The 23,662-nt window shown below is 44.3% G+C and overlaps 1 protein-coding gene and 1 pseudogene across 1 annotated transcript in view; both read left to right on the forward strand.

The window, feature by feature from the left end:
- Positions 1 to 23,662, forward strand: part of LOC137645279 (arylsulfatase A-like) — a 67,216-nt gene that overhangs the window by 15,354 nt on the left and 28,200 nt on the right. The window lies entirely within an intron of this gene.
- Positions 13,677 to 19,084, forward strand: LOC137644737 (uncharacterized; annotated as a pseudogene).

The following is a 23,662-nucleotide window of genomic DNA, read 5'->3' on the forward strand; positions in this document are numbered from 1 at the left end:
CAAGGAGTAATCTTGTGACTCCAGGTGAATATACAAACAAATAAAACCTAACATCCTGGCATATACAATAACTGTAGAAATGATGACAGAAGATGCTGTGCATAGTAAACCTTAAAATTTCTAAACTGACACATACTCGGAATTAAGCAGAGATATATGGATAAGATAAATATAAGTTCTGATATACAATTTACAGTCAGGATTTGAGAATAATTCATCTTGAAATACAATGCTTTAGGATAGAGGAACCATAAAACATTTCATACGGATATTAGTGGTGGTGTAAGGACACCGATCCCTTCGTCGTCCAGAAAATCGACAAACTACTTATTTATTTAAATTCTCTCTTCGCCACACTGTGGTGTCCTATGTATATATATTCCGCTCTACCAGAGCTACATTTTGATGTATGTATCGTTTCATGACATGTTTTTGTTAACCCATAATTCATATATTTGTAAGTGTAAGAAAACACATATATTTTGGCGGGCACTTCAATCTGACTTGGCGCCAATGTAATCCTACGTTTCCGTCCGCACCTTGTTATGTATTTCCGTGCGCATTCAAATAAAGTATCAGTTGATCTTGGTGACGCTTGTCTCACTGTCCTTACAACTGGTGACCCTGGAGTTGAAAGTAGCATCAGCGGTTTTGGCTTTGCCATTAACGGACTTATTACGGCCGTGCTACCTTCTACATACTCCGTTACCTTAGGCAAGAACCTGCCTTTGGTTCTCCCACACTTCGGTGAACGTAAGGCAGTAGGATGAGCTTAACCGACATATTAACCTCTCACCTCTTCGCCGACTCGTCGTCTGGCCACGATGTAGGAAGCAACACACCCATCGCACCCAATGGCCTCGCCTCCACGCCCAAAGTCAAACTGCCGCCCTTTTCTCAACACAACACCGCTTCCTGGATCCTGAGAGCGGACGTACTCTTCCTCGTCGCTAGACTCAGCGACTCCTGCGCCAAGGCTGACATCGTTCTCACCTCCATACCTGAAGAAGTATTCGACAAGATTTCCCCATGGCTCGACGCCCAGGCCGGCCAAGTTTCATACGACGACCTGAGAACGAAACTCATCGGTATCTACTCCCTCTCTGTCTCAGCAAGGGCACAGAAAGTACTGGACCTCGCCGGCAAGCCCATGGGTGACACCTCTCCTGCCGAGGCGTGGGACGAGCTAACCGGCCTGCTCATGCTCCCCGAAACAGACAGCAACGGCCGACGACGTGAGATTAGCTTATCTCGCGAGATCTTTCTTCGACGCCTACCACAGGACGTACGGGCCCAATTGACAGACGCCGACACGCTCCCGATGAACGAACTCCTGTCGAAGGCTCAGAAGCTCCACGAGGCCTCCAAAGCATCTCGCCTCGGAGCATCATCGTCTACACCGCCTCCGTTCTCCTCCTTCAGCAGCTGCTCTTCCATAGACTCCTCGGCAATGGCCCTCGAGGACGACGAGATCAACATTCTATCAAGAAAGAAACCACCGCAACCGACGCGACCAAACCCTAGGCCTAACCCAGCATGGTGCTTCTACCACCAACAGTTCGGCAGTGACGCCAAGAAATGTAGAGCACCATGCAGTTTCCCTAGAAGATATCGCCAGGAAGTTCAGGCCGTGTCTCAAAACTTACCAGGACAGAACCAAGCACTTCAAGCCAAAAAGCCTGGATGACTGCAAGTACGTTTTCGTCCGTGTCGACGCTCATCGACAACCACTGACTAGACCTTATCGAGGTCCCTACCGGGTTATTAAAAAGACAACGAAAGCCTTCCTTCTCGACGTCCATGGCCAAGAGGACTGGGTCTCTATAGACCGCGTGAAACCAGCGTTTCTCGAAGGAAGCGACACCGCCTCCGCTGGACCTGGCAGACCCAGAGTTCCGCCACAAAACAAGCCGCCCAACGAAGGAAAAATCATCAAACGACGTCAAGAGGAAGAGATCCTTACACCGACCGCCAGCGTGCCCCTCCGTTCAAAAACAAGAGGAACCCTCCGACGCCCGAAGAGATACGAAGATTGATCATCAGCCCTCTACGCCGCCCGATGTCTTGGGGGGGGAGTACTTGTAAGGACACCGATCCCTTCGTCGTCCAGAAAATCGACAAACTACTTATTTATTTAAATTCTCTCTTCGCCACACTGTGGTGTCCTATGTATATATATTGCGCTCTACCAGAGCTACATTTTGATGTATGCATCGTTTCATGACATGTTTTTGTTAACCCATAATTCATATATTTGTAAGTGTAAGAAAACACATATATTTTGGCGGGCACTTCAATCTGACTTGGCGCCAATGTAATCCTACGTTTCCGTCCGCACCTTGTTATGTATTTCCGTGCGCATTCAAATAAAGTATCAGTTGATCTTGGTGACGCTTGTCTCACTGTCCTTACAGTGGAAATTCTACCTAAATGGCGTCATGAGCATCGGGGGATGTTATGAGATGAACTGGTTGCTAAAATACATCATGGCAAAGAATAAATAAAAATAGAAAAGTTAAATAAAGATAAAGAATAAAGATGAATCTCCGCACTTAAAATAATTCTATTTTATATTTTACGCTTACTGTACAAGTTTGAATTTTGTGCCATAGTATTTATTCATTTTGTTTTGCCTTGTTTTGAAGGCTCTTTTTCTGGATCTATACTTTAGGGGAAACCTATTCTCTACAGGACTTCACATTCAGTTTATGGAATTCATTCTTAGGAATTCATAATTTGTACACCGTAAATTGCACGTTTGTTATCAAATTCACGTTACTGAAGCAATTAGAAAACAAGAAAATCTTCAGTTTCTTCTTGAAAGTCTTAATATCTCCAGTCTTTCAGATCTCTACTGGGAGTGATCCTTTCTCGGGGTTCTGTAATTTCTTGAGTTGCACTTTAGGTAGATTGTGGTAGATGGAGTTGCTGTAGTCAATCCTGGTAATAACTGAGTTTATCAGTTTCTTTACCGAATGTTCATCCAGGTATTTCTTTATAAAACCAATGTTTTTCAATATGATATCCAGCGGTTTTTACTACATTCTTTATTTGAGCATTTAGAGACAAGATACAATCAATAGTTACTCCTAGATCATGAACTTTACTACCTAGAGGGGCAGAGCTGTAATTTATGTTTATTTGAATATCACCCAAGTATCTTGGGCTGTTTTTCTTAGCAACCACCATACACTCAGCTTTATTTTGATTTAGTTTTAGTCGTTTAATTGTCGTCCATTCCCTAACCCTGGTAAGAACTTGATCTATATTATTTAAAAAGTAAAATTATGTATCGTGTGCAAATAGTTTAAACTTCCTGCTGTGCCTTTGTAGTACTTTGGATAGATCAATAATACAGATACAGAATAAGATTTTCGCCCCTATACACTCCTTTTGGGGTATCCCTCTGTTTAATGATTCATATAATGAAAAAAAAAAATTAATTTGTACACAGTACAGTAGTTTCTGTCAACCAAGTAGTCTTTTAGGTATTCAAAGGCTTGATTTTCAATACTAATGGACCATACAAAATTTAGTAGGAGTTCATGCACAACTGTATTAGAAGCAGCACTTAGAGCAAGTAATATCAAAGTACCACGTTTGTTTTCATTCATCATTGTCAGCATATCATTTACAACAGAAGAAATAGCTGTCTCCATAGAGCATGATTTTCTGTACGTATACTGGTTGTATTGTAAAGCTTCTATTTCTTCTAAGTGACTAATAAGTTGTTCAAGAGTTACTTATTCTATCCCTTTTGGAATAAAAGATAGATTCGAAATAGGTCTACGAACTTAATTAGGGATAATCTAGAGCACTTTTCAGAACCGGTGTAGCTACAGCTATTTTCTCATATATATAGGAAACTTAAACTCATCTATGCTTGTATTTACTATTCTTCTAAATCAGTAAGACTATAACATCTTTCTTCAAGTATTTCTGATATTGGCATCGGATCAATCGCAGTTTGTTTTCTTTCCTGTCTTGATGATCCTGGTGACTTTGACTTCCGTTATATTATTGAATCTCGTTATTTTTATCTGCGTATCTGGAGTAGCACTATTCTGATGTTGAATTTTTGTAGATGGCCTTATTTTTCTGCGTATTTGGAGTAGCACTAATCTGATGTTGAATATTTGTAGATGGCCAAATTTTATTTCCTATTTTGTTTTCAACGAATTCTAGAAAAGTATTTTCTAGTTCTTGGTTGCTGAACATTGGCGAATCCGAAGTGGGTCCTGACTCCCCTTATTGGCTGAGATTTTATATATACATGTGTTAAAATAAGTATTGATGAAGCATAGACTAGATCCCGATTTTGGTAATAATGCATATCGGTTCCACAAGATAGAGTGAATGCCATGATTTATGTAATTAATGTAGATTCGTGTATTTAATTTATATAGGCCTATGTAAACCCGCTGGCATCGTACCACGGGTTTCAATCGTTTGGTGAATATACTGTGGTCACTAGATCTAGCTACACAATATTTTAGTCATCATAGTCAACGCAGTGTTTGTATTTTGTGGGCACTTGTTTGTGGAGAGGCCAGATACGTGTGTCAGTGTTGGCTTTGCAAAAGCAGCACGTTTTTTTTTTGACAGAAGTAGGGGTTAATTAATTGTTTTAGTATTTTAATAGATACATTATGAAACAATCAATAACAGACTACTTCAACATAGGGAAAGCCGTGATGTTCATGTGTTTAGCTTACTGTAAACTAAATTAAATCTGGTCTAGATCTATAAAATTATGATCTATTTAATGCTAAATATATATTCCATGACCCATTGTCACAGGCCTACCTCATGATCTAATCATATATTATGTATTGGATCCAGATTGGTGATTTAGACAAATCATAAACTAATTACAATATCATGGAATGATATTGTTAATTGAATTATCTATATGCGGCACTGAGCCTTGAAAATGTCAAATCAAAACCATGATACATTGCAAGGCACTTGTGAATATTTCTAACTAAAGGGTACCTGACACTTGCACGCATTCGTGGCACGCACTGATGCGCGAACTCGCGTGAATGAGCCGTGAAAATGTCGTGAACAGTGCGGGAACTCGCGTGCCAGAGCGTACCAATGCGTGCCATGCGCGCCCAGAACTTTGTAATGTTTAAAGTTTGTGGCACGCATTGGCACGCACTAAATGGCCGTGAAATAGTCGTGAACGATGCGCCAACTGGAGTGAACTGGAGTGATCAGTGCGGGAACTGGCGTGAACTGGAGTGAACGATACGGGAAGTGGCGTGAACTTTATAATGAAGAGAAACAAAAAGGAAACGAAAAAATTAATGAAAAGGAAAGAAAAATAAACCTAATAAATTTTTATATTTGCTGTTTTAATGTGAAAAAAAATATATCTTATTTCAAACTATTTCTATAACTTTTTAATGAAGAGAAAAAAAGAGGAAACGAAAAAATTAATGAAAAGGAAAGAAAAATAAACCTAATAAATTTTTAATTTGCTGTTTTAATGTGAAAAAAAAATGATATCTTATTTCAAACTATTTCTATAACTTTATAATGAAGAGAAACAAAAAGGAAACGAAAAAATTAATGAAAAGGAAAGAAAAATAAACCTAATAAATTTCTATATTTGCTGTTTTAATGTGAAAAGAATATATCTTATTTCAAACTATTTCTATAACTTTTTAATGACGAGAAAAAAAGAGGAAACGAAAAAATTAATGAAAAGGAAAGAAAAATAAACCTAATAAATTTTTATATATGCTGTTTTAATGTGAAAAAAAAATTATATCTTATTTCCAACTATTTTTATAACTTTATAATGAAGAGAAACAAAAAGGAAACGAAAAAATTAATGAAAAGGAAAGAAAAATAAACCTAATAAATTTTTATATTTGCTGTTTGAATGTAAAAATAAAATGATGTCTTATTTCAAACTATTTCTATAACTTATAATGAAGAGAAACAAAAAGGAGACGAAAAAAAATAATGAAAAGGAAAGAAAAATATACACCTAATAATTGTTTATATTTGCTGTTTGAATGTAAAAATAAAATGATGTCTTATTTCATGCACACACTTATTTTCCTCTATTACCGATCAAGACCTAAAACTTTTGTTTTAAATAAAAATGAACTGAAAAATAAACCCAAGAAATTTTTAAGTTTGCTGTTTGAATGTAAAAATGAAATGATGTTTTATTTCATCCATACTTATTCTTCTTAAAATGAAGAGCAAAACAAATTTTTTCTGTTTGCTGTTTTAATGTAAAAATAAAATGATTTCTTATTTCAACACACTTTTTTATCTATTACCTTAAAATCAACAGCCTAAAAACTTTTCATGTTTGCTGCTTTTAATGTTAAAATAAAATGCTTTCTTAATACTTGTACATATTATATGTCTGCTATTTATATGTAAATCAAATGCTTTCTTATTGAAACAAAAATAAAGGGCAACAAAAAATATAAACGAAAAAGATACATTTCTTCTCCTCAATGTAATGGTGTCTCTGACAGAATGCATTGTTGTCTCTTCCGAAGCCAATCCAAGAATGTCCTCGGGTTGGAGAAGCCCGTTTTTATATGGAGTGGCCAATTCGTGAACTGGCGTGAACGATGCGGAAACGATGCGGAATGATGAGTGAACACGCGTGAACGTGTCGTGAACTTCTCGTGAACTATGCGTGCCAATTCGTGCCATCGCGTGAACGTCGCGGTGAACGTCGCGTGAACGATGCGCGAACTGGAGTGAACTGGTCAAGAACAGTGCGGGAAAAACTGTGGCACACACTGGCGCGCATCAATGCGTGCCAGTGCGTGGCAAAAATGCGCGCACGTGTCAGGCAGGCTTAAGGTTGCTTTGTGGCCAATGATAGTTTATACTTATAGTTTATATTCTTCAGCTGGTGCTAGTGATCAGGCGTAGACTTCCAGTCATTCTCCATCTGGTGCTGATGAATAGGAGCAGACTGCTAGTCATTCTCTAGCTGGTGCTGATAATCAGGAAACGACCGCCAGTCATTCTCTAGCTAGTATAGCAGACTGCCACTCATTCTCCAGCTGGTGCTGATGACCAGGAGCGGACTGCAAGTTATTCTCCATCTGGTGCTGATGATCAGGATAAGAGAACCAATCCTTCTCCAGCTTGTGTTGATGATCAGAAGCAAACTGCTAGTCATTCTCCAACTGGCGCCAGTGATCAGGAGCAGACTGCCAGATATTCTCCAGCTGGTGCTGATGATCAGAAGCACACTGACACTCATTCTCCAACTGGCACTGATGATCACGAGCAGACTGCCAGGTATTCTCGAGCTGGTACAGATGATCAGGAGTAGACTGCCAGTATTTCTCTAGGAGGTGTTGATGATCAGGAGAAGACTGGCACTCATTCTCAAGCTGGTGATGATGATTACGAGCAGACTCCCAGCTATTCCCCAGCTGGTGCTGATGATCAGGAGCAGACTGCCAGTTATTCTCCAGCTGGAGCTGATCATCAGGAGCAGAGTACCGGTCATTCTTCAGCTGGTGCTTGTGATCAGGATCAGACTGCCAGTCATTCTCCAGCTTGTGCTGATGATCATGAGCAGAGTGCCAGTCATACTCCAACTGGCACTGATGACCTGGAGCAGACTGCCACTCATTCTCCAGCTGGACCTGATGATCAGAAGCACACTGCCAATCATTCTCCAACTGTTGCTGATGATTAGGAGCCGACTGTCAGTTATTCTCTAGCTGGTGGTGATGATCAGGAGCAGACTACCAGATATTCTCCAGCTGGTGCAAATGATCAGTGCAGACAGCTATACATTCTCCAATTGGCTCTGATGATCAGGAGCAAATTGCTAAATATCCTCGAGCTGGTACTGATGATCAGGAGCAGACTGTCAGTTATTCTGCAACTGGTGCTGATGATCAGGAGCAGACTGCAAGATATTCTCCAACTGATACTGATGATCAAGAGCAGACTGCCACTCATTCTTTAGCAGGTGTTGATGATCAGGAACATACTGCTACTTATTCTCCAGCTAGAGATGATGATCAGGAGAAAACTCACAGTCATTCTCCAGCTTGTGCAGATGATCAGGAGCAGACTACCAGTCATTCTTCAGTTAATACTGATGATCAGGAGCAAATTATCAGTCATTCTCCAACTGGCGCTGATGATCAAAAGCAGACTGCCAGATATTCTCCAGCAGTTACTGATGATCAGGAACAGACTGCCACTCATCCTCCAGCCAGCACGATGATCAGGATCAGACTGCAAGTCATTCTCCACCTGGTGCTGATGATCTGGAACCGACTGCCAGTTATTCTCCACATGGTGCTGATGATTAGGAGCAGCCTGCCAGATATTCTCCAGCTGGTACTGATAATCAGGAGCAGACTGGCATTTATTCTCCAGCTGGTGTTGATGATCAGGAGCAGCCTGTCAAATATTCTCCATCTGGTGCTGATGATCAGGATCAGACTACAAGTCATTCCTCAGCTGGTCCTAATAATTAGGTGCCGACTGCCAGTCATTCTACAGCTTGTGCTAATGATCAGGAGCAGACTGCCAGTCATTCTCCGACTAGTGCTGATGATCAGTGAAAGACTGCCAAATACTCTCAAACTTGTACTGATGGTCAGGATCAGACTGCCTGTCATTCTCTAATTGGGGTTGATTATCAGGAGCAGACTGCCATTCATCCTCTAGATGGTGCTGAGGCTCAGGAGCAGAATAACAGTCATTCTCCAGCTGATATTGATGATCAGAAGCTGAGTACCAGTCATTCTCCATCTTGTGCTGATGATCAGGAGCAGACCGCCAGTCATTATTCAACTAGTGCTGGTGATCAGGAACACACTGCCAGATATTTTCAAGCTGGTACTGATGTTCAGGACCAGACTGCCAGTCATTATCTATCTGGTGTTGATGATCAGGAGCACACTGCCACTCATTCTCCAGCTGGTACTGATGATCAGGAGCAGAATCCCAGTCATTCTCCATGTAGTGCTGATGATCAGGAGCAGACAGCCAGTTATTCCCCAGCTGGTGCTGAGGATCAGAAGAAGAATACCAATCATACTCCAGCTGGTACAAAGGATCAGGAGTTGAGTGCCATTCCTTCTCATACTGGTGTTAATGCTCAGGAGCACAGTACCAGTCTTTCTCCAGCTCGTGCTGAGGAATAGGAGCAGAGAAACAGTCATTCTCCAGCTGATACTGATTATCAGGAGGAAAGTACCAGTCATTCTCCAACTGGTGCTGATGATCAGGAAAAGACTGCCAGTCATTCTTAAGCTGGTGCTGATGATCATGAGCAGACTGCCAGTCATTCTCCAGCTGGTGCTGATGATCAGGAGCAGACAGCCAATCATTCTCCAGCTGGTGCTGCTGATTAATACCAGTGTATCAGTCATTCTCAGGCTGTTGTTGATGGTCGGGAGTAGACTGCCAGTTGTTCTCTAGCTGCTGCTGATGATCAGGAGCCAACTGCCTCCCATTATCCAGCTGGTGCTGATGATAACAAGCCTCCTAGTTATTCTTCAGCTGGTGGCGATAAACAGGATCAGACTGCCAGTTATTCTCCAGCTGGTACTGATGATCAGGTTCAGAGTACCAGTCATACTTTAGCTGGTGCTAATGATTAGGATAGAATTGCCTGTCATTCTCCAAATTGTGGTGATGGTCAGGAGCAGACTGCCAGTCATTCTCCAACTGGCGCTGGTGATAATGAGCAGACTGCCAGATATTTTCTAGCTAGCAACGGTAATCAGCATCAGGATCAGGTTGATTATCAGAAACAGACTGCCATTCATTCTCCAGCTGGTGGTGATGATCCGGAGCAGAGTAAAAGTCATTCTCCAGCTGATACTGATGATTGGGGGCAGAGTAACAGTCATTCTGCAGCTTGGGATGATGATCAGGAGCAGACTGCCACTGATACTCCAGCTGGTGCTGATGATCAGGAGCAGATGGCCAGTTATTCTCCAACTTATACTGATGATCAGAGAAACCTCACTAGTCATTCTCCAGCTGGTGCTGAGGATCAGGAGCAGAGTAATAGTCATTCTCTAGCTGATACTGATGATCAGGAACAAAGTACCAGTCATTTTCCAACTGGTGCTGACTGCCAGTAATTCTTCAGCTGGTGCTGATGATTAGGAGCAAACAGCCAGTCATTCTCCATATGATGCTGATGATCAAGCGCAGATTGCCAGTCATTTTCCAGCTGGTGCTGATGATCAGGAGTAGGGAGCCAGTCATTCTCCAGCAGGTGCTGATGATCAAGAGCAAAGTTTCTGTCATTCTCCAGATTGTGCTGATGATCAGGAGCAAAAGACCAGTCATTCTCCATCTGGTGATGATGATTAGGAGTGGACTGCCTGTCATTCTCCAGCTGGTGCTGATAATCATTAGACGACTGCTAATTATTCTCTAGCTGCTGCTGATGATAAGGAGCAGACTGCCTCTCATTTTACAGCTGGTGCTAATGATATGATTTAGACTCCCAGTCCTTTTCCAGCTGGTGTTGATGAACAGGAGCAGACTGCCAGTTATTCTTAATCTGGTGCTTATGAACAGGTTCAGCGTAGCAGTCATTCTTTAGCTAGTGCTGATGATTAGGATCACACTGCCAGTCATTCTCCAACTGGCGCTGATGAAAAGGAGCAGAATGCCAGATATTCTCCAGCTAACACAAAGGATCAGCATCAGACAGCAAATCATTCTCTAGTTAGGGTTGATAATCAAGAACCGACAGCCACTCATACTCCAGCTGGTGGTGATGATCCGGAGCAGATTCCAAGTCATTATCTAGCTGGTGCTAAGGATCAGGAGCAAAGTAATAGTCATTCTCCAGCTGATACTGATGATCAGAGCAGAGTAACAGTCATTTTCCAGCTGAAACTGATGGTCGGGAGCAGACACCAGTCATTCTCTAGCTGGTAATAATGATCAGGAGCAGACTGCCACTCATTCTCCAACTGGTGCTGATGATCCGTACAGACGGCCAGTTATTATCCAACTGATACTGATGATCAGGAGCACAATACCAGTCTTTTTCCAGCTGGATCTGAGGATCAGAAGCAGAGTAACAGTCCTTCTATAGCTGATACTGATGGTGAGGAGCATAAGCCATTCATTCTTCACCTGGTGCTGATGATTAGGAGCAGACCGCTACTCTTTCCCCAGCTGGTGCTGATGATCAGGCGCAGACTGCAAGTCATTCTCCAGCTGCTGTTGATGATCAGGAGCACACAGCTAGTTATTCTCCAGCTGGTTCTGATGATCAAGAGCAGAGTATATGTTATTCTTCAACTTTTGTTGATGGTTGGGTGTAGACTGCCAGTCATTCTCAAGCTGGTATTAATGATCAGGAGCAGAGTACCAGTCATTCTTCATCTGGTGCTGATGATCAAGAGTAGACAGCCCTTCATTATCCAGCTGGTGCTGATAATCATTGGTCGACTGCCAGTTATTCTCTAGCTGCTGCTGATGATCAGGAGCAGACTGCCTCACATTTTCCAGCTGGTGCTGATGATAAGAATTAAACTCCCAGTCCTTCTCCAGCTGGTGTTGATGAACAGGAGCCGACTGCCAGCTATTCTCCAGCTGGTGCTGATGATCTGGTTCACAGTGCCAGTCATTCTTTAGCTGGTGCTAATGATTAGGATCAGACAGCTTGTCATTCTCCAGATTGAGCAAATGATCAAGAGCAGACTGCCAATCATTCTCCAATTGGCGCTGATGACAAGCAGCACACTGCCTCTCATTTTCCAGCTAGTGCTGATGATCAGCATCAGACTGCCAGTCATTCTCTGGTTGGGTTCATTATCAGGAGCAGCTGGTGGTGATGATCCGGAGCAGAATCCCAATAATTCTCTACCAGATGCTGACGATCAGGAGCAGAGTAACAACCATTCTCCAGCTGATACTGATGATCAGTAGCAGAGTACCAGTCATTCTCCAGCTGAGGCTGACGATCAGGAGCAGACTACCAGTCATTCTCTAGCTGGTGTTGATGATCAGGAGTAGACTGTGACTCATTCTTCAGCTGGTAATAATGATCAGGAGCAGACGGCAAATTATTTTCCAACTGATACTGATGATCAGGAGCACAGTACCAGTCATTCTCCAGCTGGTGCTGAAGATCAGGAGCAAAGTAACAGTCATTCGCTGGTAGGGGTTGATTATCAGAAGCAGACTGCCAGTCATTCTCCAACTAGTGGTGATGATCCAGAGCAGATTCCCAATCATTTTTTAGGTGGGGCTGAGGATCAGAAGCAGAGTAACAGTCTTTTTCCATCTGATACTGATTATCAGGCGCAGAGTAACAGTCATTCTCCATCTGATACTGATGATCAAGAGCAGAGTACCAGTCATTCTCCAGCTGGGGCTGATGTTCAGGAGCAGACTGCCCGTTATTCTTCAGCTGGTGTTCATGATCAGGATCAGACAGCCAGTCAATCTCCAGCTAGTGCTGATGACGAGGCGCAGACTGCCAGTCATTCTCCAGCTGGTGTTGATGATCACAAGCACACAGCCAGTCATTCTCCTGTCGGTGCTGATGATCAGGAGCTGAGTATCAGTCATTCTCCAGCTGTTCTTGATGGTCGTGAGTAGACTGCCGGTTATTCTCCAGGGGGTACTGATGATCAGGAGCAGACTACCAGTCATTCTCCATCTGGTGCTGATGATTAGGAGTAGACTGCCTTTCATTCTCCAGCTGGTGCTGATTATCATGAGTCCACTGCAAGTTATTCTCTAGCTTCTGCTGATGATCTGGAGCAGACTCCCAGTTCCTTCTCCAGCTGGTGCTAATGAACAGGAGCCGAATGCCAGTTATTCAATAGCTGGTACGGATGATCAGGTTCAGAGTACTAGTCATTCTTTAGCTGGTGCTAATAATTGGGATCAGACTGCCAGTCATTCTCCAGATTGTGCTAATGATAAGGAGCAAACAGCCAGTCTTTCTCCAACTGGCTCTGATGATAAGGAGAAGATTGCCAGATATTTTCCAGCTAGTACTGATGATTGGGATCAAACTGCCATTCATTCCCTAGCTGTGGTTGATTATCAGGAGCAGACTGCCACTCATTCTCCAGCTGGTGGTGACGATCTGGAGCAGATTTCCAGTCATTCTATACCGGGTGCTGAGGATCAGGAGCATAGTAACAGTCATTCTCCAGCTGATACTGATGATCAGGATGAGAGAAACAGTCCTTCTCCAGCCGATACTGATAATCAGGAGCTGAGTAACAGTCATTCTCCAGTTGGGGCTGATAATCAGGAACAGACTGCCAGTCATTATTCAGCTGGTGCTGATGATGAGGAGCAGACAGCCAGTCTTTCTCCAGCTGGTCCTGATGATCAGGCGCACACTGCCAGTCATTCTCCAGCTGCTGATGATGATCAGGAGCAGACAGCCAGTCATTCTCCAGCTAGTGCTGATGATCAGGAGCAGAGTATCAGTCATTCTACAGCTGTTGTTGATAGTCAGGAGTAGACTACCAGTCATTCCCCATTTGGTACTGATGATCAGGAGCAGCGTACCAGTCATTCTCCATCTATTGATGATGATTGTATGTAGACTACCTGCCATTCTCCAGCTGGTGCTGATTATCACAAATCGACTGCCAGTCATTTTCTAGCAGCTGCTGATGATCAGGAGCAGACTGCCTCCCATTTTCCAGCTGGCGCTGATGATAAGAAGTAATCTCCCAGTCCTTCTCCAGCTGGTGCTGATGATCAGGAGCACACGGCCAGTTATTCTCCAACTGATACTGATGATCAGAAGCACAGTACCAGTCATTTTCCGGCTGGTGCTGAGGATCAGGAGCAGAGACACAGTCATTCTCTAGCTGATACTGATGATCAGGAACAAAGTACCAGTCATTCTCCAACTGATGCTGATGATCAGGAGCAGACTGCCAGTCATTCTTCAGCTGGTGCTGATGATTAGAAGCAAACAGCCTGTCATTTTCCAGCTGGTGCTGATGATCAGGAGCAGCCAGTTTGTCATTCTCCAGCTGGTTCTTATGATCAAGAGCCGAGTATATGTCATTCTCCAGCTTTTGTTGATGGTCGAGTGTAGACTGCCAGTCATTCTCCAGGTGGTACTGATGATCAGGAGCAGAGTACCAGTAACTCTTCATCTGGTGCTGATGATTAGGAGTAGACAGTCCTTCATTATCCAGCTGGTGCTGATAATCATGAGTTATTCTCTAGCTGCTGCTGATGATCAGGAGCAGACTACCTCTCATTTTCCAGCTGGTGCTGATAATAAGAAGCAGACTCCTAGTACTTCTCCAGCTGGTATTGATGAACAGGAGCAGACTGCCAGTTATTCTCAAGTTGGTGTTACTGGTCAGGAACAGACTGCCAGTTATTCTCTAGCTGCTGCGGATGATAAGGAACAGACTGCCAGATATTTTCCAGCTAATGCCAAGGATCAGCATCAGACAGCCAGTCATTCTCTGTTTGGGGTTATTTATGAGGAGCATACTACCACTCATATTCCAGCTGGTGATGATGATCCAGTGCAGATTCCCAGTCATTCTCTAGCCGGTGCTGAGGATCAGTAGCAGAGTAATAGTCATTCTCCAACTGATACTGATGATCAGAGCAGAGTAACAATCATTCTCCAGCCAATACCGATGATCAGGAGCAGAGTACCAGTCATTCTCCAGCTGGGTCTGATGATCAGGAGCAAACTGTCAGTCATTCTCTAGCAGGTGTTGATGATCAGGAGCAGGGTGCCACTCATTCTCCAGTTGGTGCTGATGATCCGGAGCAGACAGCAAGTTATTCTCCAACTGATACTGATGATCAGGAACACAATACCAGTCATTATCCAGCTGGTGCTGAGGATAAGGAGCAGAGTAACAGTCATTCTCTAGCAGATACTGATAATGAGGAGCAAAGTACCAGCCATTCTCCAACTAGGGCTGAGGTTCAGGAGCAGACTGTCAGTCATTCTTCAGCTAGTGCTGATGATTAGGAGCAAACAGCCAGTCTTTCTCCAGCTGGTGCTGATGATCAGGCAGAGACTGCCGGTCATTCTCTATCTGCTGCTGATGATCAGGAAAAGGCAGCCAGTCATTCTCCAGCTGGTGTTGATGATCAGGAGCAAAGTATCAGTAATTCTCCAGCTTTTGCTAATGGTCGGGATTAGATTGCCAGTCATTCTACAGGTGGTACTGATGATCAGGAGCAGAGTACCAGTCATTCTCCATCTGGTGCTGACGATTAGAAATAGACTGCCTGTCCTTCTCCTGCTGGTGCTGATTATTATGAGTCGACTGCCAGTTATTATCTGGCTGCTGCTGATGATCTGGAGCAGACTGCCTCTTATTTTCCTGCTGCTGCTGATAATAATAATTAGACTCCCAGTCCACATCCAGTTGGTGTTGAGGAACAGGAGCAGACTGCCAGTTATTCTCCAGCTGGTGCTGATAATCAGGTTCAGAGTACCAGTCATTTCCAAATGGGGCTGATGATAAGGAGTATACTGCCTCTCATCTTCCAGCTAGTACTGATGATCAGCATCAGACTGCCCATCATTCTCTATTTGGGGTTGATTATCAGGCGTAGACTGCCACTCATTCTCCAGCTGCTGGTGATGATCCGGAGCAAATTTCCAGTCACTCTCTAGATGGTGCTGAGGATCAGGAGCAGAGTAACAGTGATTCTCCAGCTGATATTGATGATTAGGAGCAGAGTAACAGTCATTCTCCAGCCGATATTGATGATCAGGAGCCGAGTACCTATCATTCTCCAGCTGGGGCTGATAATCAGGAGCAGATTGCCACTCATTTTTTAGCTGATACTGATGATCAGGAGCACAGTACCAGTCATTCTCCAACTGATGCTGATGATCAGGAGCAGAGTAGCAGTCATTCTTCAGCTAGGACTGATGATCAGGAGTAGACTGCCAGTCATTCTCCAGCTGGTGCTGATGATCAGGAGCAGGCAGCCAGTCATTCTCCAGCTGGTTCTTATGATCAAGAGCAGAGTATATGTCATTCTTCAGCTTTTGTTGATGGTCGGGTGTAGACTGCCGGTCATTCTCCAGGTGGTACTGATGATCAGGAGCAGAGTACCAGTAACTCTTCATCTGGTGCTGATGATTAGGAGCAGAGAGTCCTTCATTATCCAGCTGGTGCTGATAATCATGAGTCGACTGCCAGTTATTCTCTAGCTGCTGCTGATGATCAGGAGCAGACTGCCTCTCATTATCCAGCTGGTGTTGATAATAAGAAGCAGACTCCCAGTACTTCTGCAGCTGGTGTTGATGAACAGGAGCAGACTGCCTCTCATTTTCTAGCTGGTGTTGATAATAAGAAGCAGACTCCCAGTACTTCTGCAGCTGGTGTTGATGAACAGGAGCAGACTGCCTCTCATTTTCTAGCTGGTGTTGATAATAAGAAGCAGACTCCCAGTACTTCTCCAGCTGGTGTTGATGAACAGGAGCAGACTGCCTCTCATTTTCTAGCTGGTGTTGATAATAAGAAGCAGACTCCCAGTACTTCTGCAGCTGGTGTTGATGAACAGGAGCAGACTGCCAGTTATTCTCAAGTTGGTGTTGCTGGTCAGGAACAGACTACCAGTTATTCTCTAGCTGCTGCTGATGATAAGGAGCAGACTGCCAGATATTTTCCTGCTAACACCAAGGATCAGCATCAGACAGCCAGTCATGCTCTACTTGGGGTTAATTATCAGGAGCAGAATACCACTCACATTCCAGCTGGTGGTGATAATCATGAGCAGATTCCCAGTCATTCTCTAGCCGGTGCTGAGGATCAGTAGCAGAGTAATAGTCATTCTCCAGCTGATACTGATGATCAGAGCAGAGTAACAGTCATTCTCCAGCCGATACTGATGATCAGGAGCAGAGTTCCAGTCATTCTCCAACTGGACCTGATGATCAGGAACAGACTGCCAGTCATTCTCTACCTGGTGTTGATGATCAGGAGCAGGGTGCCACTCATTCTCCAGCTGGTGCTGATGATCCGGAGCACCCGGCCAGTTATTCTCCAACTGATACTGATGATCAGGAGCACAATACCAGTCATTATCCAGCTGGTGCTGAGGATAAAGAGCAGAGTAACAGTCATTCTCTAGCAGATACTGATGATGAGGTGCAAAGTACCAGCCATTCTCCAACTGGGGCTGATGATCAGGAGCAGACTGCCAGTTATTCTTCAGCTGGTGCTGATGATTAGGAGCAGACAGCCAGTTTTTCTCCAGCCGGTGCTGATGATCAGGCACAGACTGCCAGTCATTCTCTAACTGCTGTTGATGATCAGAAGCAGGCAGCCAGTCATTCTTCAGCTGGTGTTGATGATCAAGAGCAGAGTATCAGGAATTCTCCAGCTTTTGTTAATGGCTGGGGTTTGGCTTCCAGTCATTCTGTAGATGGTACTGATGATCATGAGCAGATTACCAGTCATTCTCCATCTGGAACTGACGATTACAAGGAGACTGCCTGTCATTATCCTTCTGGTGCTGATTATCATGAGTCGACTGCCAGTTATTCTCTGGCTGCTGCTGATGATCAGGAGCCGACTGCCTCTTATTTTCCTGCTGCTGATGATAAGATTTAGACTCCCAGTCCTTCTCCAGCTGGTGTTGATGAACAGGAGCAGACTGCCAGTTATTCTCCAGCTAGTGCTGATGATTAGGTTCAGTGTACCAGTCATTCTTCAATTGGGGCTGATGATATGGAGCATATTTCCTCTCAACTTCCAGCTAGCACCGATGATCAGTATCAGACTGCCCATCATTCTCTATTTGGGGTTGATTATCACAAGCAGACTGCCACTCATTCTCCAGCTGGTGGTGATGACCTGGAGCAGATTTCCAGTCATTCTCTAGATGGTGCTGAGGATCAGGAGCAGAGTAGCAGTCATTCTCCAGCTGATACTGATGATTAGGAGCAGAGTAACAGGCAAACCCTCGCCGATACTGATGATCAGGAGCCGAGTACCAGTCATTCTCCAGCTGGGGCTGATGATCAGGAGCAGACTGCCACTCATTTTTCAGCTGGTGTTGATGATCAGGAGCAGACAGCCAGTTATTCTCCAACTGATACTGATGATCAGGAGCACAGTACCAGTCATTCTCCAGCTGATGCTGATGATCAGGAGCAGAGTACCAGTCATTCTTCATCTGGTCCTGATGAACAGATTCAGAGTATCAGTCATTCTTTAGCTGGTGCTAATGATTAAGATCAGACTGCCAGTCATTTTCCAGATTGTGCTGATGATCAGGAGCATACTGCCAGTCCTTCTCCAACTGTCGCTGATGATAAGAAGCAGACTGTCAGATATTTTACAGCTACTACCGATGATCAGGATCAGACTGCCAGTCATTCTCTCGTTGGGGTTGATTATCAGGAGCAGACAGCCACTCATTTTCCAACTGGTAGTGATGATCCAAAGCAGATTTCCAGTCATTCTCTAGCTGGTGATGTGGATCTGAAGCAGAGTAACAGTCATTCTCCAGCTGATACTGATGATTAGGAGCAGAGTACCAGTCATTCTCCAGCCATGGTTGATGATGAGGAACAGACTGCCAGTCATTCTTCAGCTGGTCTGATGATCAGGAGCAGACAGCCAGTCATTCTCCTGCTGGTGCTAATGATCAGGCGCAGACAGCCAGTCATTCTCCAGCTGGTGCTGATGATCAAAAGCACACAGCCAGTCATTCTCCTGTTGGTGCTGATGATCAGGAGCAGAATATCCATAATTCTCCAGCTGTTGTTGATGGTCGGGAGTAGACTGCCAGTCATTCTCCAGGTGGTACTGGTGATCAGGAGCAGAGTACCAGTTATTCTCCATCCAATGATGATGATTAGGAGTAGACTGCCTGCCATTCTCCAGCTATTAATGATTATCATAAGTCGACTGCTAGTTATTCTTTAGCTGCTGATGATGATCTGGAGCAGACTGCCTCTCATTTTCCAACTGATGCTGATGATCAGGAGCAGAGTAACAGTCATTCTTCAGCTGGTGCTGATGGACAGGAGCAGACTGCCAGATATTCATCAGCTGGTGCTGATGATCAGGTTCAGAGTACTAGTCATTCTTCAGCTGGTATTAGTGATTAGGATCAGACTGCCAGATATTTTCCTGCTAGTACCAATGATCAGGATCTGACTTCCAGTCGATCTCTTGTGGTTCATTATCAGGAGCAGACTGCCACTCATTCTCCAGGTGATGGTGATGATCAGGAGCAGATTCCCAGACATTCTCTAGCTGTTGCTTAGGATCAGGAGCAGAGAAACAGTCATTCTCCAGCTGATACTGATAATCAGGAACAGAGTAACAATCATTCTCCAGCCGATACTGATGATCAGGAGCAGAGTACCAGTCATTCTCTAACTGGGGCTGATGATCAGGAGCAAACTGCCAGTCATTCTTCAGCTTGTGCTGATGATCAGGAGCAGACAGCTAGTCATTCTCCAGCTGGTGCTGATGATCAGGAGCAGAGTATCAGTCATTCTCCAGCAGTTGTTGATTGTCAGGAGTAGACTGCCAGTCGTTCTCCATTTGGTACTGATGATTAGGAGCAGAGTACCAGTCATTCTCAATCTAGTGTTGATGATTAGGAGTAGACTACCTGTCATTCTCCAGCTGGTGCTGATTATCACGAGTCGACTGCCAGTCATTTTCTAGCTGCTGCTGATGATCAGGAGCAGACTGGGTCCCATTTTCCAGCTGGCGCTGATGATAAGAAGTAGACTCCCAGTCTTTCTCCAGCTGGTACTGATGATCAGGTTCAGAATTCCAGTTTTTCTTCAGCTGGTGCTAATGATCAGGATCAGACTGCCAGTCATTCTACAGCTTGTGTTGATGATCAGGAGCAGACTGCCAGTCATTCTTCAACTGGTGCTGATGATCTGAAGTAGACTTCCAGATATTTTCCAGTTAGTATCAATGATCAGGATTAGACTGCCAGTCATTCTCTAGCTGGGGTTGACTATTAGGAGCAGACTGCCACTCATTCTCCAGCTGGTGGTGATGATCGGGAGCAGACTCCCAGTCATTCTCCAGCTTGTGCTGATGATCGGGAGTAGACTGCCTGTTATTCTTTAGCTGGTGTTGATGACCTGGATCAGAGTACCAGTCATTCATCACCTTGTGCTGATGATCAGGCACAGACTATCAGATATTTCCCAGCTGGTACTGATGATCAGAAGTAGACTGCCACTCATTCTCCAGCTGACCTTGATAATCAGGAAGAGATTGCCTGTCATTATTCAGGTGGCCTTGATGATAAGGAGCACACCAACTGTCATTCTCCAGCTGGTGCTGATGATCAGTAGCAGAGTACCAGTTATTCTCCAGCCGGTGCTAATAATCAGGATCAGACTGCCAGTCATTCTCCAGCTGGTGCTGATAATCAGGAGCAGAGTACCAGTCATTCTCCATCTTGTGCTCATGATCAGGAGTAGAGTACCAGTCTTCCTCCAGCAGGTACCGATAATCAAGAAAAGACTGCCAGTTATTTTCCATCCAGTGCTGATGATCAGAATCAGAGTACCAGTCATTCTACAGCTGATGCTGATGATCAGGTGCAGACCACCAGACGCCATGTGTGTCTTGAAATGTTCCAGGAACTTTATTACTATGTTGATATTTGTCTAGAGGCTATTATGAATCTATCGTCTCACCCCGCATTGAGCCAGGAATCCTGGAAATGGGACAGTAAACCCATGATGAATCCATGGGAATCAAAACTTGCATGCTGAGTTTTGAACTTGGTGTAGCATTTGTTACTTTGAAATTCAGCTTGGATTACGTCAAATCTCTTGTATCAAAGCTACAAAAGTATGAATTGGCATTCACAAAGCATATCACATGGTTGATGGTGTCACACAAGGTATCCATGGACTTTGAGATAATACTGATGCTGAGTTTCAGCAGTGGTATGATAACGAAGTGAGAGACATTAATGACTGAGTTTGATCAACTGGAACCATGCCACGCACAACTCGAGTGCAACGGCATCAGAGTAACACTGAGGTAGCCCCACCATTTGAATACTACAAACGCACAATTGCTATCCCGCTGGTTGATGGCCTTCTCCAGCAGCTGAAGGATAGGGTTTCAGCATTGTGGAATACCAAACACAGTTGCTGGAATGTTGGCTTTATTCAGCTTAGAGTTGTGGCAAGGTGTTGGCCAAGCCGGTACAGTGTTAGGGACTCAATGTTGCCAAGCAAGCATACAAACACCAGCAGTCACAGTTACCAATTCACACCACATTCACCCCCACTGAGAAGAACATACAGTACAGTACACATCCGCATCATAACAAAACACGAATTCACTGATTTCACACCAACTGTAATTATTCTTACATCACATTTGCATTACAAGGCTCACCTTATTGGCACTACAAATTTCATATTCATATTACAAAACTCATGAGTACTTATTTTATTTGATAACTGGGCTCATCTCACATAAAAAACACATTGGTAACAATGGGCCTTATAACTACTAATTCATAATGAACACATTGACGTAAGGACACTTACCACCCATACTACTCCCACTCATCTAGGACAAAATCTGAGAGATAGCCTGGAGGGCGCCTAGTGCGACTTGTGCGTTGAGGCGCCTCTGAGGTTGGCGTTTCTGTGGGTGTTCCTTTCGACAGTGCCTTTCCTGGGGTGGGCGGTTCTGTGGTTTGTTGCGGTTCGGTTACGGGCTCCCTCCCCTGGACTTGTTTTGTATCCACTTGACTTCTTTTCGTTCTCTGGCTGGAGTCTCCAGGTGGGAGGGTGGGTCCTTGATTGATGGGAGTCTTGCCATTCTCTCGCATGTTGAAGATATGATGGCTTCCTTTATCGTGACAGGTGTTTGGACTGAATACTTTAGCTGCAGGAGCCAGGTGACGAGTCGACACAGCGGATTCCTTGCCGTCTTGGTGCGCAACACGAACCCATTGTGGGTTGACATGCAGGAGTCTAACTTCCTCGACCTCAGGTTCGTATTTGGATTTCCTAACCGTTTTCTTTAGAAGAGCTTGTTCATTTTCGGTCATCCACGATGGAGCCGCCTGCCCGTATGTTGCTTTCCTGGGGTGCAGGGACCTAATACTGTGTAATGCTTGATCCAGGACAGCCTCCCACATTTCTATAGGGAGGGAGAGAGAAGCGAGAGCTAACCTTACGGTGCGCCACAAAGTTCCATTGGCTCTCTCGATCTGGCCATTGCCACAGGGGTTATACGCAGACAAGTAGCTTGTAGCCACTCCACGGTCATGAAGGAACTTTTGGTACTCTGACGACATGAAAGCAGGTCCCCTGTCTGAATGAATATACTCGGGCAGGCCCCAAACTGAAGAGAGTAGACAAACATTTAATGGTGGTACTCGCTGAGGTGTCTTCTGTTGCAAAGGCGAACGGAAATCTGTTGTACTCGTCGATTATGTTGAGAATGTATCTGTTCTTTATGGTGGACGGCATCGGACCTTTGAAGTCGATAGCCAGACGCTCGAATGGCCTGGTAGCTTTTACCAATGTTCCTGTTTCTTTGGAGAACTTAGGTTTGATCTTAGCACAGGTTTGGCATTTACGTATGACAGTCCAAGCTTCTTCAATGGTAAAGGGTAAGTTTCTCTGTCTTATGATGTGGGTCATCCTTCTGATTCCTGGATGGCATAGGTGCTCGTGAAGCTGAGTCAGCTCGTCTCCTTGAGTACAGGTAAGTGAAGCCACACATCCCGAGGCACGAGAGAGAGCGTCTGCTACTTGGTTCTTTGATCCAGGTCTGTATGTGATGTCGAAGTTGAAACAACTAAGTTCCAGCCTCCACCGCATTATTTTTTCATTCTTGATTTTGCCATGGTTCTTGGCGTCAAACATGAAACGCACTGATTGCTGATCAGTTATGAGTCTAAATTTACGTCCTAGCAGAAAGTGTCGCCATTTCTTGATGGCTTCTACGATAGCACATACTTCGCGTTCCACTGCTGATTGTCGTTTCACCGATTCTGGGAGCGAGCGAGAAAAGAAGGCCACCGATTTTCCTTCTTGTGTCAATGAGGCTGCAACGGTGTCAGCAGAGGCGTCTGTTTCGACTACAAAGACTGCTTCGTCATCTATAGCAGCAAGTGAAGCTCGAGATATTTCATTCTTTAGTTCTTCGAGTGCTTGTTCTGCAGATTTGGCCATCGGGAAAGTTTTCACTCCGACTAAAGGTCGAATTTTCTGGGAGAAGTTCGGTACCCACTTTGCATAGTGGGATAAGAGTCCTAACGTTCTTTTGAGACTAGGGGTATTGTCCGGAGGGTTCATATCCAGTAACGGAAGCATTCTCTCCGGGTCAAGTAGGACTTGGTGATCATTCACTACATGGCCCAAAATTGAGATTGATGTTTGAGCATAAACACTTTTCTTGTCATTTATGGTAAGTCCATACTTCAATGCAGTTTCTTGAAAGCGTTTCAGATTTCTGTCGTGTTCTTCCCGTGTGTGACCGCAGACCGTGATGTCATCTATGTAGGCGAACGTACCCTCTAGTTGTTCCTTACCAATAATTTTGTCGAGAACTTGCTGAATGCAGGTAGCCCCGTTGGTTACTCCAAAAGCCAAACGCGTGAATTCGAACAGCCTTCCCTCTGCTTCGAACGCCGTGAATTTCCGATCAGCCATGTTCAATGGTATTTGATGATA

Source organism: Palaemon carinicauda, chromosome 8, assembly GCF_036898095.1.
Source record: "Palaemon carinicauda isolate YSFRI2023 chromosome 8, ASM3689809v2, whole genome shotgun sequence".
NCBI lineage: Eukaryota > Metazoa > Arthropoda > Malacostraca > Decapoda > Palaemonidae > Palaemon > Palaemon carinicauda.